The 11,772-nt window shown below is 36.8% G+C and overlaps 1 pseudogene; it reads right to left on the bottom strand.

The window, feature by feature from the left end:
* Positions 1 to 5,489: 5,489 nt before the first annotated feature.
* Positions 5,490 to 6,164, bottom strand: LOC121734468 (annotated as a pseudogene).
* Positions 6,165 to 11,772: the final 5,608 nt, after the last annotated feature.

The raw sequence follows: 11,772 nt of genomic DNA, 5'->3' as shown, positions 1-11,772 counted from the left end.
CGTTGTTTTTTATTTTCATTTTCACCAAGGTTTTCCCTGAGCGAAGATTTGTGCCGGTACTGATAAGTGACGATTTTACGTCATTATTCGAGAGCCACTTGAAACTTTCAAATCTTTTATGATGGGTTGTTTAAATCTGTATTCTGTACAGTGCTCCCAAAGTGATAATGCGCATAGAAATTTTCGTCATTGTTCGGCAACGATCGTTTTTTCCCGATCGGAAGACGATGCCACAAACCTTTTATTGCGCATGTCAAAATCATGTCATGCCATGGCAACGCCAACTGTGTACGATTTGCCCAGTGACCTTAACCAAAATATGCAACTTGTTGGTAACGTTGCCATGGCATGACATGATTTAGACATGCGCAATAAAAGGTTTTGTGGCGCATGCGCCAAAAATAGAGACAATTGACGAACCGGCGACAGCCACCGAGTACCGAGACCCGAGAACCGAGTATATTAACTTCTTTTTCTTTCGAACAAGGTGCAAAATGCCAAAGCATTGTTTTTGGCTCTTACGTTTCATAGATTCGGGTGTTTCCGTGATTACGACAAAATTAGCAAAGATTTTCATGCGCATTATTAATTTGGGAGAACTGGTAGGTATCTATTTTGGAATGTAAGTGTGAGATCAATACTGACTTTAGTCACTATAATTGAGTTACTTTTAAAGTGAAACATTGGTAAATGCGTCAAAGTATGTGTTCATAAGAAATTAAAAAAAAATCTCCACAGCCGAACATATAACCTCCTCCTTTTTGGAAGTCAGTTAAAAAGTAATTTGCACTGTTAATTAAATGATAAGCGAAAAGAATGTAGCGCTTGGATCCAGTAACTGTTATTACTACTTGTATTAACTTAGCATAAAATTTTTATTACTAGATGACCCGGTGAACTTAGTGTCACTGTCCTCTTAATATAAACCTTCCCTGGATTTCCACGACCATTTCAAGACTAAAATTAGCCAAATCGGTTCAGCCATTCTCGAATAGATAATAGAGAGACTAACAAAATTTAATATCAGATATCCATATATTATAATCTTATATCTTTAAACGAGCAATTCTTGTACTTATATATAATATAATTGGAATCTCGGAATAGGCTTCAACGATTTTCATTAAATTTAGTATAAGGGGGGTTTCGGGGGCGATAAATCGATCTATCTATAAGCTAGGAATCATTTTTGGAAAATGTCATTTTATTCGTGTTTTATCAAATACCGAGCAAAGCTCGGTCAAATAGCTAGTAATATATAATAGATATATATCTGATATTCTTCTCCTCGGATCTTGTCTAAAATATAAATAAAAATCAAGGAAAAAATGAATAACACAAGTATGTAAGCAGACGTTATCAAGCATGCAGCACTACTTATCTGTTTATCACCGTGAAAAACAAGTATTTATCAAAGTATCTTTACTATTGATTAACTTTATTGAGTATAGGCTCAATTTTTTTCGTTTGCTCTTGATAGAAAAGAATCTAATGACTCGCCGAGATAAGAGATTATTTGATAAAGTGGGGTTTTTGGTACCAGTTTGTTTTGTGAAAATTATCTCAAATATGATGATTTACTTTTATGACGAGTCTAATTTGATTACGGCCTGATATGAGTTGTCAATTGTCACTTACGGCCTTGTTTTGGCTAAAAGCCTGAAAACCTCGACCAATTTTATTGAAATTTATTTTAATGATATGAACTAGATGACGTCCGCAACGGAGTTGCGCCGAAATTCGCGTTTACAGCGCGGGAGCCGTACATCTAATATACACTTGTGGGATATGTGCATGGCGGCCAAAGGAAGATCTTCCGACCGAGCGAGGTGTTATGCCCGGTCAGGCCGGAATACTTTTATATTATAAAGCGGAAGCAAGGACGTCGCCAGCCGATGGCGCAGGGAGGGGCAAGTTGACTTTACTTACTACAATTATTCATACTTTTCTCATTCTCTATGTATTATACTATATACCAGATTTTAATATTAGTTATAGTGGTCGTTGTTTGCATTATATTTGGCAACTTTTTTAGAATCTCTAGGGGGGGCAGCTGCCCCTCCCTGCCCCCCCTTGGCGACGCCCTTGAGCGGAAGAGTTTGTTTGTTTGTTTGAACGCGCTAATCAAAGCAACTACTGGTCCGATTTGAAAAATTATTTCAGTGTTTGATAGTCCATTTATAGAGGAAGGCTATAGGCTATATTTTATCACGCTAAGACAAATAGGAGCGAAGAAATAGAGGAAAATGTGGAAAAAACAGGGAAAATTATTTTGAAATTGCTTATTATCTAATGAACTACTGGAGCAATTTTTATGTTATTTGGCACACATGAAGAATAGATCACGTGAAGAGACATAGACTATTTTTGAGGAAAAATGTATGGTTTCCGTGAAATTTCTAAATTACGCGGGCGAAGCCGCGCGGAACATCTAGTTTTTTGATAGAAAGTGTCCCTTCCCGGAACTCAAGTATCTCTATACTAAATTTCAGTAAAATCAGTTAGCGGTTTTGGCGTGAAGAGGTACTTGTACTTGACAGACAGACATTCGGACGGACAGACAGACACACGTTCGCATTTATAATATATATTAGTATGGAAGTAGGTAGGGATTCTTAATTCTTATCAGAAGCACAGAATACATACTTATTAGTAGGTAATAACCAGAAGTTTGTAATTTGACTAGGTATGCATTTGATTTTATGTCTTAGTTTAATAAAAACCGTTTAAATACTCATGAGATCTCTACATGGACTAATAGTTAATACCGAATCGTTAACTCTTCGATCATATTATTGCAAGTTACAATAAACTATAAAGCTATTACGTACAAGCTATCTATAAAAAAGCAATTATATTCTACCCAACTTCCAACGAACGCCACGAAGCTAAAACAATAAAACTCACTTAAAGAATCGGTTTTCAGTTTTGCAGTTTCCGGTTACCTCCTGACTTGAGTCTTGAGACTTGAGATTTGAGTCTTGACCCAACTCAACGTACAAGTGAACCAACAACTTACTTTTCACTCCTCATAATAATTGTAGTATCAATTTGAAAGTTCAAAAGATTCAATAGAAAATTCCAAAAGGAATTCGGTATTTAAAATTTAGAATGAATTAATGTTTTATGTCAATTTTTTAGGGTTCCGTAATCAACAAGGATTATAGTTTCGGTATGTCCGTCTGTCCGCGGTTTTGCTCAGAGACTATATAATTTTATGTGTGATAAATGATAATATGTATATTATAAGTAAGTATAGTATAATATTATACAATATATATTTTATAAGTATAATAAATATTTATTATTTTTTTCTGTCTTTTATCCTCTTTCAATTCGACTGGCACCTATACGAGTACAACTTTGTCCTTGTATCGCCCAAAGGTTGACTGGTAGATAATGCCATAAGGCATTAAGTCCACCTTTGTATATATGTGCATAAAGTTTTTAAAATAAATAAATATATAGTCTATATAGACCTACAGAGCTGTTGTGGGGATATGCGTGGTGGCCACAAAGGAAGATCTTCCGACCGAGCGAGGTGGTATGCCCGGTCAGGCTGAAGCTCGGTCGGAAGATCTTCCTTTGTGGCCACCACGCATATCCCACATTGGTGACACTTGACAGAACACGCCTCCTTCATCATCATCACTCCCCGCCCCTCTCCACATTGGTGACCCTCGACAGAACACGCCTCCTTCATCATCAGTAATTTTATAGTGTCCAAGTGTGTATATATATAATTGGAATCTCGGAATCGGCTCCAACGATTTTCATTTTTTGATAATCTTTGCCAGTAAATTACCTATTTCCAATTATCATAAAATATCTGTTAATTAGCAGATAATAAAATTTCGGTGGCAGGTATCTTTTAATCAATAATTATTTCATTAAAATAAGTAGCTGGTGTAATATTAAAACAATACTTAATCACTGCAGGTAAAGATGTCACTAAGTAATCCATACTAATTTTATAAAAGCGAAAGTCTGTCTGTCTGCCTGTCTGTTCCTCTTCATGCCCATACCGCTGAACCGATTTTGCTGGGTATGGAGATGCTTTGAGTCCCGAAAAAGGACAAAAGATACTTTTTATACTTACAGGAAAAAATGCACGGTTCCCGCGCGATAAATCGAAATTTGGCGCAATGGATTTGCGGGCGTCATATTGTACAGGGTGCATATAAACCTTCCGGCCAAACTTTTTTAGGGTTTAGGTTTTGCTTGATCATTAGGAGTTGTTTGAAAATGAAATGTGAAAATTTTTGTGAAATGTTTTCATACAAAGTAATTATTTTGTTTTTAATCAAATCTACAACTTTTTTGCTAGCCCTACGGACATAAACCCAAAAATCATAAAAAAATAATTACTTGGGACCAATCGCCAGATGAACAAAATATTTAAAAATACATATCTGGTCATTGGGCCCACTGGGCCTAAAAACCTTGGGAAGAAACACCAGAGTACTCCGGCCGCCGGGGACGCGTAGAGTCCATTAATTGTGGTGTTTTTTAGGATAACTTTCGGAAGCTATTTTTCAACATTTTAGTGCCTACTGAGTGATTATAAAAAGAAAAATACTCGTACGTGTAAGTACATAATATTTTTATTTTTAACAAGGATCAATATAAGTATCAAAATTTGGCCGGATTAAGGTTTAATTGTACCCTGTAGTTTAGAATATTAACTATACCGATTTACTACTATTGTTACTACTGCTCTATAATTTAATTTAAATACCCAACTTCCAAGACAAAAACATTCATTGTTAAAAAATAGATCCGTCACGTCAGAAAAAAAAGGAGAATGGTTAAAATGGGCCCTAACACATAAGCAACATGCTTAAAATTGGAATATTATTTTATTAACTTAAAACAGTAGCAATATACAGTTACCTATTACACATTTTTATATTTAAGAGGCTATTAATATTTTACTTCAAAATAAGTTAATTACTTTAAGTCGGTCGTCAAATGAACGCATCATGTTTTCTATCACGTAACCAGTAAGTATACTCGTTGCCTTTTTAATTTATATTCTATAGACGATACGCTGACGATGTTCGTGCTGACATCCAGACGGTATAAAGTCAGCTTTCATTAACAGGAAAACCACTAACGGACTGCAAAGTCTGATGAAGATTTATATGGCGCGACAGTTAGGTGGAAAAAGCGTCGCGCCTCAGCGTTATTACACCCGCGACGCATTGTCACACGAGTGCAGCGGCGGTCGGCGGAGTGTCCTACATTTGTCTGCCGCGTCGACTCCCGCAGAAAGTATCACCGCACAGAACGGCTAGATGCCGCTCCTAATCATTGCAATTCAATTTGCGTGGACATAGCGCCGACCGCGCCGCTTTGTTTACATTACATCGTACCGTGTCTCACCGCTTCGTCGCGGTTCGATTAAGGACAAATCAATAAGGCAGTCGATAGCGAGCGAGTTTAATAGAGTGAGCGAGCCGAGTGGAGCGCCCTCATTACCCCCGCAATTAGCGCACGGCGCGCTCCCGTCGACGACGCACCCCGCGCGAAAAACGAATAAAAAGAGCTGCCCTCAAAATGGCCGCCGCCTCCTCCCCCGGCCGCCCGCTCGACCCCCGCGCCGCTTCGTGATTGCATCCCCGCAGCTCTTATAAATATGGCCGTATTCCTCCCGCCTTTACTGATTGCCCGTATACCCCCCGGCCTCCCCCCGCGACCGCGCCGCCGGCGTCTGAATAGATAAACGAGTCCACGTGGACTGCCGCGCTTATAAAAATCACCTCGTCCAATCGTATCGCTCGTGTACAATGTTCGAGCCAATGAGAACGGCGGATCGCGTGTAACTCCACCCTTAATAAGCGATCTAACGTTCCGAGCGAATGGGAAGGCGCCATTCGTCGAGTTTCGTTCGGCGACGACGAAGCGGTCCACGTGGACTGACTCACACACGTACGCGAGTATAATGCCTCGAGTGGAAATAGCTATGACGGCGAAATGTGCGACAGCGAAAAAATAAAATGCGGTCGGTCGGTGCGGCGGCGGATCGAGCGAGCGAGTGGGTGTAAACAGGGGATATTTTGGTGCGGCTCGTTCATTATTATTGAATGCGCGGCGCTAATGGCTCGGTACGGGTCGCGGACTCGCCGCAGCGCGCTTCCTTCGCGAGCCGCACTCGCGTACATTATACACTAATTTATAACTCCGATAATAATCGTCTAACAATCGTATCGAATATGCACGCTGTTATTTGTCTAAAATTCAATGGCGATAGACGTCAGACGGTTTCACGACTCGCATTATCGGGCCGCGCGGCGCGCCATACCACGTCGTAACGGAACGTACATTATACGATCATTTTAATGCCATACTATTGTCCGCACTCCGTACCGAACACCTCGATCGCACGACGTGCTCGTATTATAAATTAATGAGTGGCTCATAAATGTAATCGATGTCTATTAAGTAAGCAGGCAGGCAGCAAGCAATCGAGTGTGCGTCGATTCCGCTAAGTCGATCGACACCAATCTTCTTATCTGTACATAATATGGTCGTAAAGAAAACAGGCGAGTTAAAAACCTGTCTAAAAGGAAATAGAAATGAGCAGAGAGCGCAGATAGGAATCTACGTAGGCGTATTGTGTCGACCGCCGGACGATAAAGTGAGCTTGTCCGGTAGCCGCAATTGCTATTCGACACAAACTCCTCACAAAAAATACAACTCGTATAGATTTAAAATGCTTTTAGAATTATCGAAATTGATAAACGCTATCTTGGCTGTTTTTTTAAGTTGTTGAATTGGCTGTTGATGTTATTCATTAATGTGTTTTTATTACGTTGTTATAGAGTTCAGCGAGTAGCTTTATTTAGATTTATTATTTTTAACAAAAAATTAAAACCGACTTCCAAGGTAAAAACAATAATAATATGAACTAAAAAGTATTAAATAACTCTTACTCTATAATAGTGCCTTTTTCAGAATTCATCTAAATCTCAACTATTTCTGTACATACTACAGTCTTCATTATTTGAAGTCGGTACCAGCTAATTTTATCGTGTGTTCAGTCAATGTCAGAATATCTGAAGCTTTTGGGACTGGTACCGACTTCAAAGTTCAATAATTGGGTCATAATGTGATGACCCATGGCATAATTATGATTTTGATGATGATGATCAAATAAATGGATGTGTTGGCTTATGCTTTCAGTTGTTTAAACAACGCCGAAATCCCCGAACCTGTATCTATAAGGGTTCAAAAGTTCTGTTGGGTACCTTCGGATCCAGGGTATAACCTGGTACGAAATCTTACTTTTTGGTAGCATTTACCTCGAATGCTTCAGAAAAAATTGAAATCACTATATGTTTCCATACAAATTTCAAGGAGTCCCCTCGATTCCTCCAGGATCCCATCATCAGATCACCACTTTTGTGAACATGGTACCAAATTCGAGTTAAACCCTATACAACACAAAAAGAATTTTGAAAATCGGATCACAAATGGCTCAGTTATCGTTGAACATACAAAAAATAAAGATACATACAGCCGAACGTATAACCTCCTCCTTTTTGGAAGTCGGTAAAAATAAACAAAACGTCGGTTCAGTCTCCATTTATACAGAATACTGGTCTCCCTAAATATTTACAGATAGAATATAATTTAACAATGGCCAAAATATTTAAATTTATCCTGCGTGTTAACTTTTAATTCACAAAAGACAGGTGATTTGTATTATAAGTTATTAGTTTATTACTCATTATTATTACTTTCAATGCCACTAATTTGCTAGTTACTACTACGTAGTGTACCTACCAGCTACCTACATAAATACGTAATTAATTACCCACAAACCTTCTGCAGGTTATCTTTATTGTTATACTATTTTTAAAATAAGTTACATTTTAACTTCTTTTTAATTACTAGCATGGATAGCTAAATAGATGTAGGAGTAGGTATGTGTGCAATGTTTGAAGCTCGAATTGCTATAAGTAATTATCATATTTTAATTTTTTAGATAAGTATACTAAAGTCTAGTATTAAAAAAATAAAAATATATGTTACATAGAATAAAACTGCTTGCCCAAATCCAGATAACGTAGTAAAACTAGGTAAATTACGTGTTTTATGTGGGTAATTAGTACCATAAGTACGTAGGAAACATAATCTGTTTACAATATCCTTTGTAAAAATACTTTATGCTTAGTATTCATCATACAAAGTAATGTTATAAATAGGAATGTGGTGTAATAACAAAGGTTTTTTGTTATGACATTATTTATTAACACGTGAATCTTGATTGATATATTATACCTACACAGTAATATTGTTTTATGCATGGTAATTAGTAATTACTAATAATAAAATTACTAATCGGAAATTTAAATATAGGTTAGTCAAATATAAAGCAAACAATACTTATTGTCTATGGCAATCATTTTACACTGCCCTATTTGCTACTTTACTAGATAATTTCAAAGTTAAAAAGTAAATGGTAAAAACTAAAAAGTACAAAAACAAAAAAAATTCACGCTCAGTAGGTGGTACATTTTAGCCTGTGTCCTTTATTTCAACTGGCGAAGGCGCGGCGCGGACGCCAACGAACAAATATTATTTAATTATAGCTATTAGTTATTGCAGTTGTTTCGTGCTATTAATGGTTAGATATGGTGAGGCTATCATAGTACGAACATTGAACAAGTTACAGGTAAGTGTTTGTGGTGCATTTTTTACTACCTATTAAATATTTCATACAGAATTGTTTGTATGGAGAATTTTGACGTTTTACAATTTGATACACAGAATTTTGAAGTGTATGGTGTGTCCCTCTCTACCTATTTGTTTCGTTATTCGTTTGCCTCTTGCGTTTTGATAGTCATTCAAATATTTATTATTTACCTATTATTAAGGCTAAGTTAAGGAGTACAGCTACAGGGTAAATACTTAAGACTTAAAAATATTTGAGACTCTGAATAGTGAAGAAGAACATTACAGCAAATCGCGAATGTGCAATGACGGACGTCCGAACAGCTCGCTCATTAATATCACATTCCTACACGAAATACTGCTGCCTACAGCGATTGTAATTGCTAATTCCCACAACCGATCATTTAAAGTGGCACACCTTTCACGCTTTTGTCAGTCCAGTTTTGCATAAATTCGTTTTTTTAATTGCAAGATAATCTACCGGGTACCTATTTCAGTGCACACAAGCAAAAACCTCTATGACTACTGGTTATTAGTTATTACTTATTTCTCTTCTTAGTCATCTGATTTTATATTTCAGAATTCTGATAATATCAAATGCAAAAAAAAACTTGAAATGTCAAAGAAAAATTTTTTGCAAAAGTTTTGAAATTCAAATGCCATTAAACGTTAATTATTGTACAAAAAAAGGCTCGGTCGAATGAGTTAAGGCTCCGCGCCTTCTGAGAAGTGAGTTTTTCATTCCAGTTCACACAAAGCCTGCACAAATTGTTCGGCAGGGGTATGCGCCTAAATAAATTACCGGTTTTTTACACCTACGAAATGAATTATGAACTATGAATAGTTTTAAATATTTTGACATTTAAATTAGTAAAGTGTGTAGAAGTTTTGTATGATTGCTGTTTTCTCTGTTTGAGATTTATGCAACTCGCTTTTTAAAGCGATTCAAAGAAAAAATATTTAATTTTGTCTAATATAAAATGTGCAATCTTATTTAAAGGATCATGCTTCCTGAAATTAAGGTTACAGTACCACATGTACTAAGCGGAGTTTTCTGGCAGAGTTTATACAGACGACTTAGATCGAAGTTTCATACGGGAAACAAAGTTTATTTAATTTATAAAACAATAAAGCGGTAGCCCTAGCAGTTCGCGCCATTTAATTATGCAGCTGGTTTTATTTGTGTTGTCGAGCGCGGCGGCGCGGCGCGGGCGGCGGGCGGCGCGGTCGGTGTGGGCCGCTATCGCTAGACACTGACCGCCTCACCAATTAATCGCCATATCGCCTCAATAACTCGATTAACATGCTTCTCTTAGTAATAAGTTCAAAGTGACATAAGATACGCTATCTCGGCGTCAAAGTGTGGCTTATGAGTTGACAAAGTTTTGTTTTACGGTCCTTATTACTTTTATCAGAAAAATCTCGTTTCATATCTAGCCCTTCAGTAAGTGCCAAAATCTTTGCAAAAATGTAGGGTACGTGGTTTGCAAAAAAAAAATGGCCCCCGGCCTACCCCCTTTGTACAAATAATGTAATAACCTTACATCTAATCCATATTTTATGTTTGTGTGAAAAATATTATAATATATGTTAAATTTTCTATCTATCAAGCCATCATAATATAGTATTTAGTCAGATGTGATATTTGTCTCACCACTGTAAACTTTGAAATCAATGTTTCTAACTATTTCGCAACAAATATATTAATACATTATTATAATCTCAATAACACAGAGCTATACAAACTGTTTATGTAAACAATTCTTTGAAATAACTTAACTTGTTATCAATAAACAGATAAGAGATAAGAGTAATAAAAACCGGTTTTGGTATTATACACAAGCAAACTTCGTCCTTAGTGCAATACAAATAAAGTTCAAAATGGCCGCGGCCGGCAAAAAGCCGTTATAAATAGGTAATTTTTATCTTGATTATTTTACTAAAACGATACTATTATATACTATTACTAGGATCTAAATCGTTTTGTACACGATAATATACGCTTTTAACGTCAATTATTTACAAAAATATTAAACAAATCGCGTTCAAATCACATAAATAAAAACCAAATTTTCTCGTGTAAACTAGAAGTTATTACGATGTAAGTATTTCTTTCAAATGATTATCTAAAACTATTTATAAATTATAATTAATAAATTAAACTATTTTACTACTTACATTCGTTAAATCCATCAATAATATCAAACATACAACACAACATGGCAGAACACACACGAAAAATTCACGATTTTCAAATGACTGACGATTATTCGTCGACCACAGATTGTATAATATTTTGCATTCAGAATGTGGCAAATTTATCGTAGATCATAACTAACCAAACTTCTTCATACAAAAGTAGTCTCTAAGTCGACGAAATACGTAATTCAATCGAACGAAAGAGCGCGGCCACATCCGGCCGCTTGGGTGTAGACGGAATGGCTGCAGTATAATCTGTGGCGGCCGGATCCGGCCGCTTGGGGATTAAAAGGCTAGAAGTCAGTTCAAAAGGCCCGGTTATACTTGTGAAATTAAAGTACGTCGCGAAATCATCAAGTTACTGTAATAAAAGTGGTTAGACAAAGCGAAACGGTATAAAAACGTAGCAACATCTTAAGAGACGGTAAAGGACTTACCGCGTTGTCGGGCGTGTCAGTCCTGTAGGGCGCTGCGTCGCGGCCGAGCTAAACGCTGAGGACTGCGATAATAAAATCTAGATCTACCCTATGTTCTAGACTCTACAACCTAGATTCCAGAACATTCTATAAATTGAATATTCTGGAGTCCACGTTAACAAACAGGAGTGAAATATTTTCATTATTGACCTAACTCTACCTATGTAGAGTTGGAGTCTTTCGTTTACTTGTTAAACAATGCACTCTTCTACTTACAATTTAATGTACATTTTTATTTCTTTACCAACGTTTATTTGATCAGCTTTAAAAAACCGAAGACAATTTCTCACATAGCGATATGTTTGATATGATATTTTTAATGGAAACAAGGAGGAAATGAGTGTGCGTAGCGCGTTGAAGTTTTTGCCACGAGTCGTTACATCCCGCCGGCTTCCGCCCTCGCTATAAATTATGATGT

This window comes from Aricia agestis, chromosome 15, assembly GCF_905147365.1.
Source record: "Aricia agestis chromosome 15, ilAriAges1.1, whole genome shotgun sequence".
Classification (NCBI taxonomy): Eukaryota; Metazoa; Arthropoda; class Insecta; order Lepidoptera; family Lycaenidae; genus Aricia; species Aricia agestis.
This window is presented reverse-complemented; position numbering and strand designations above follow the sequence as displayed.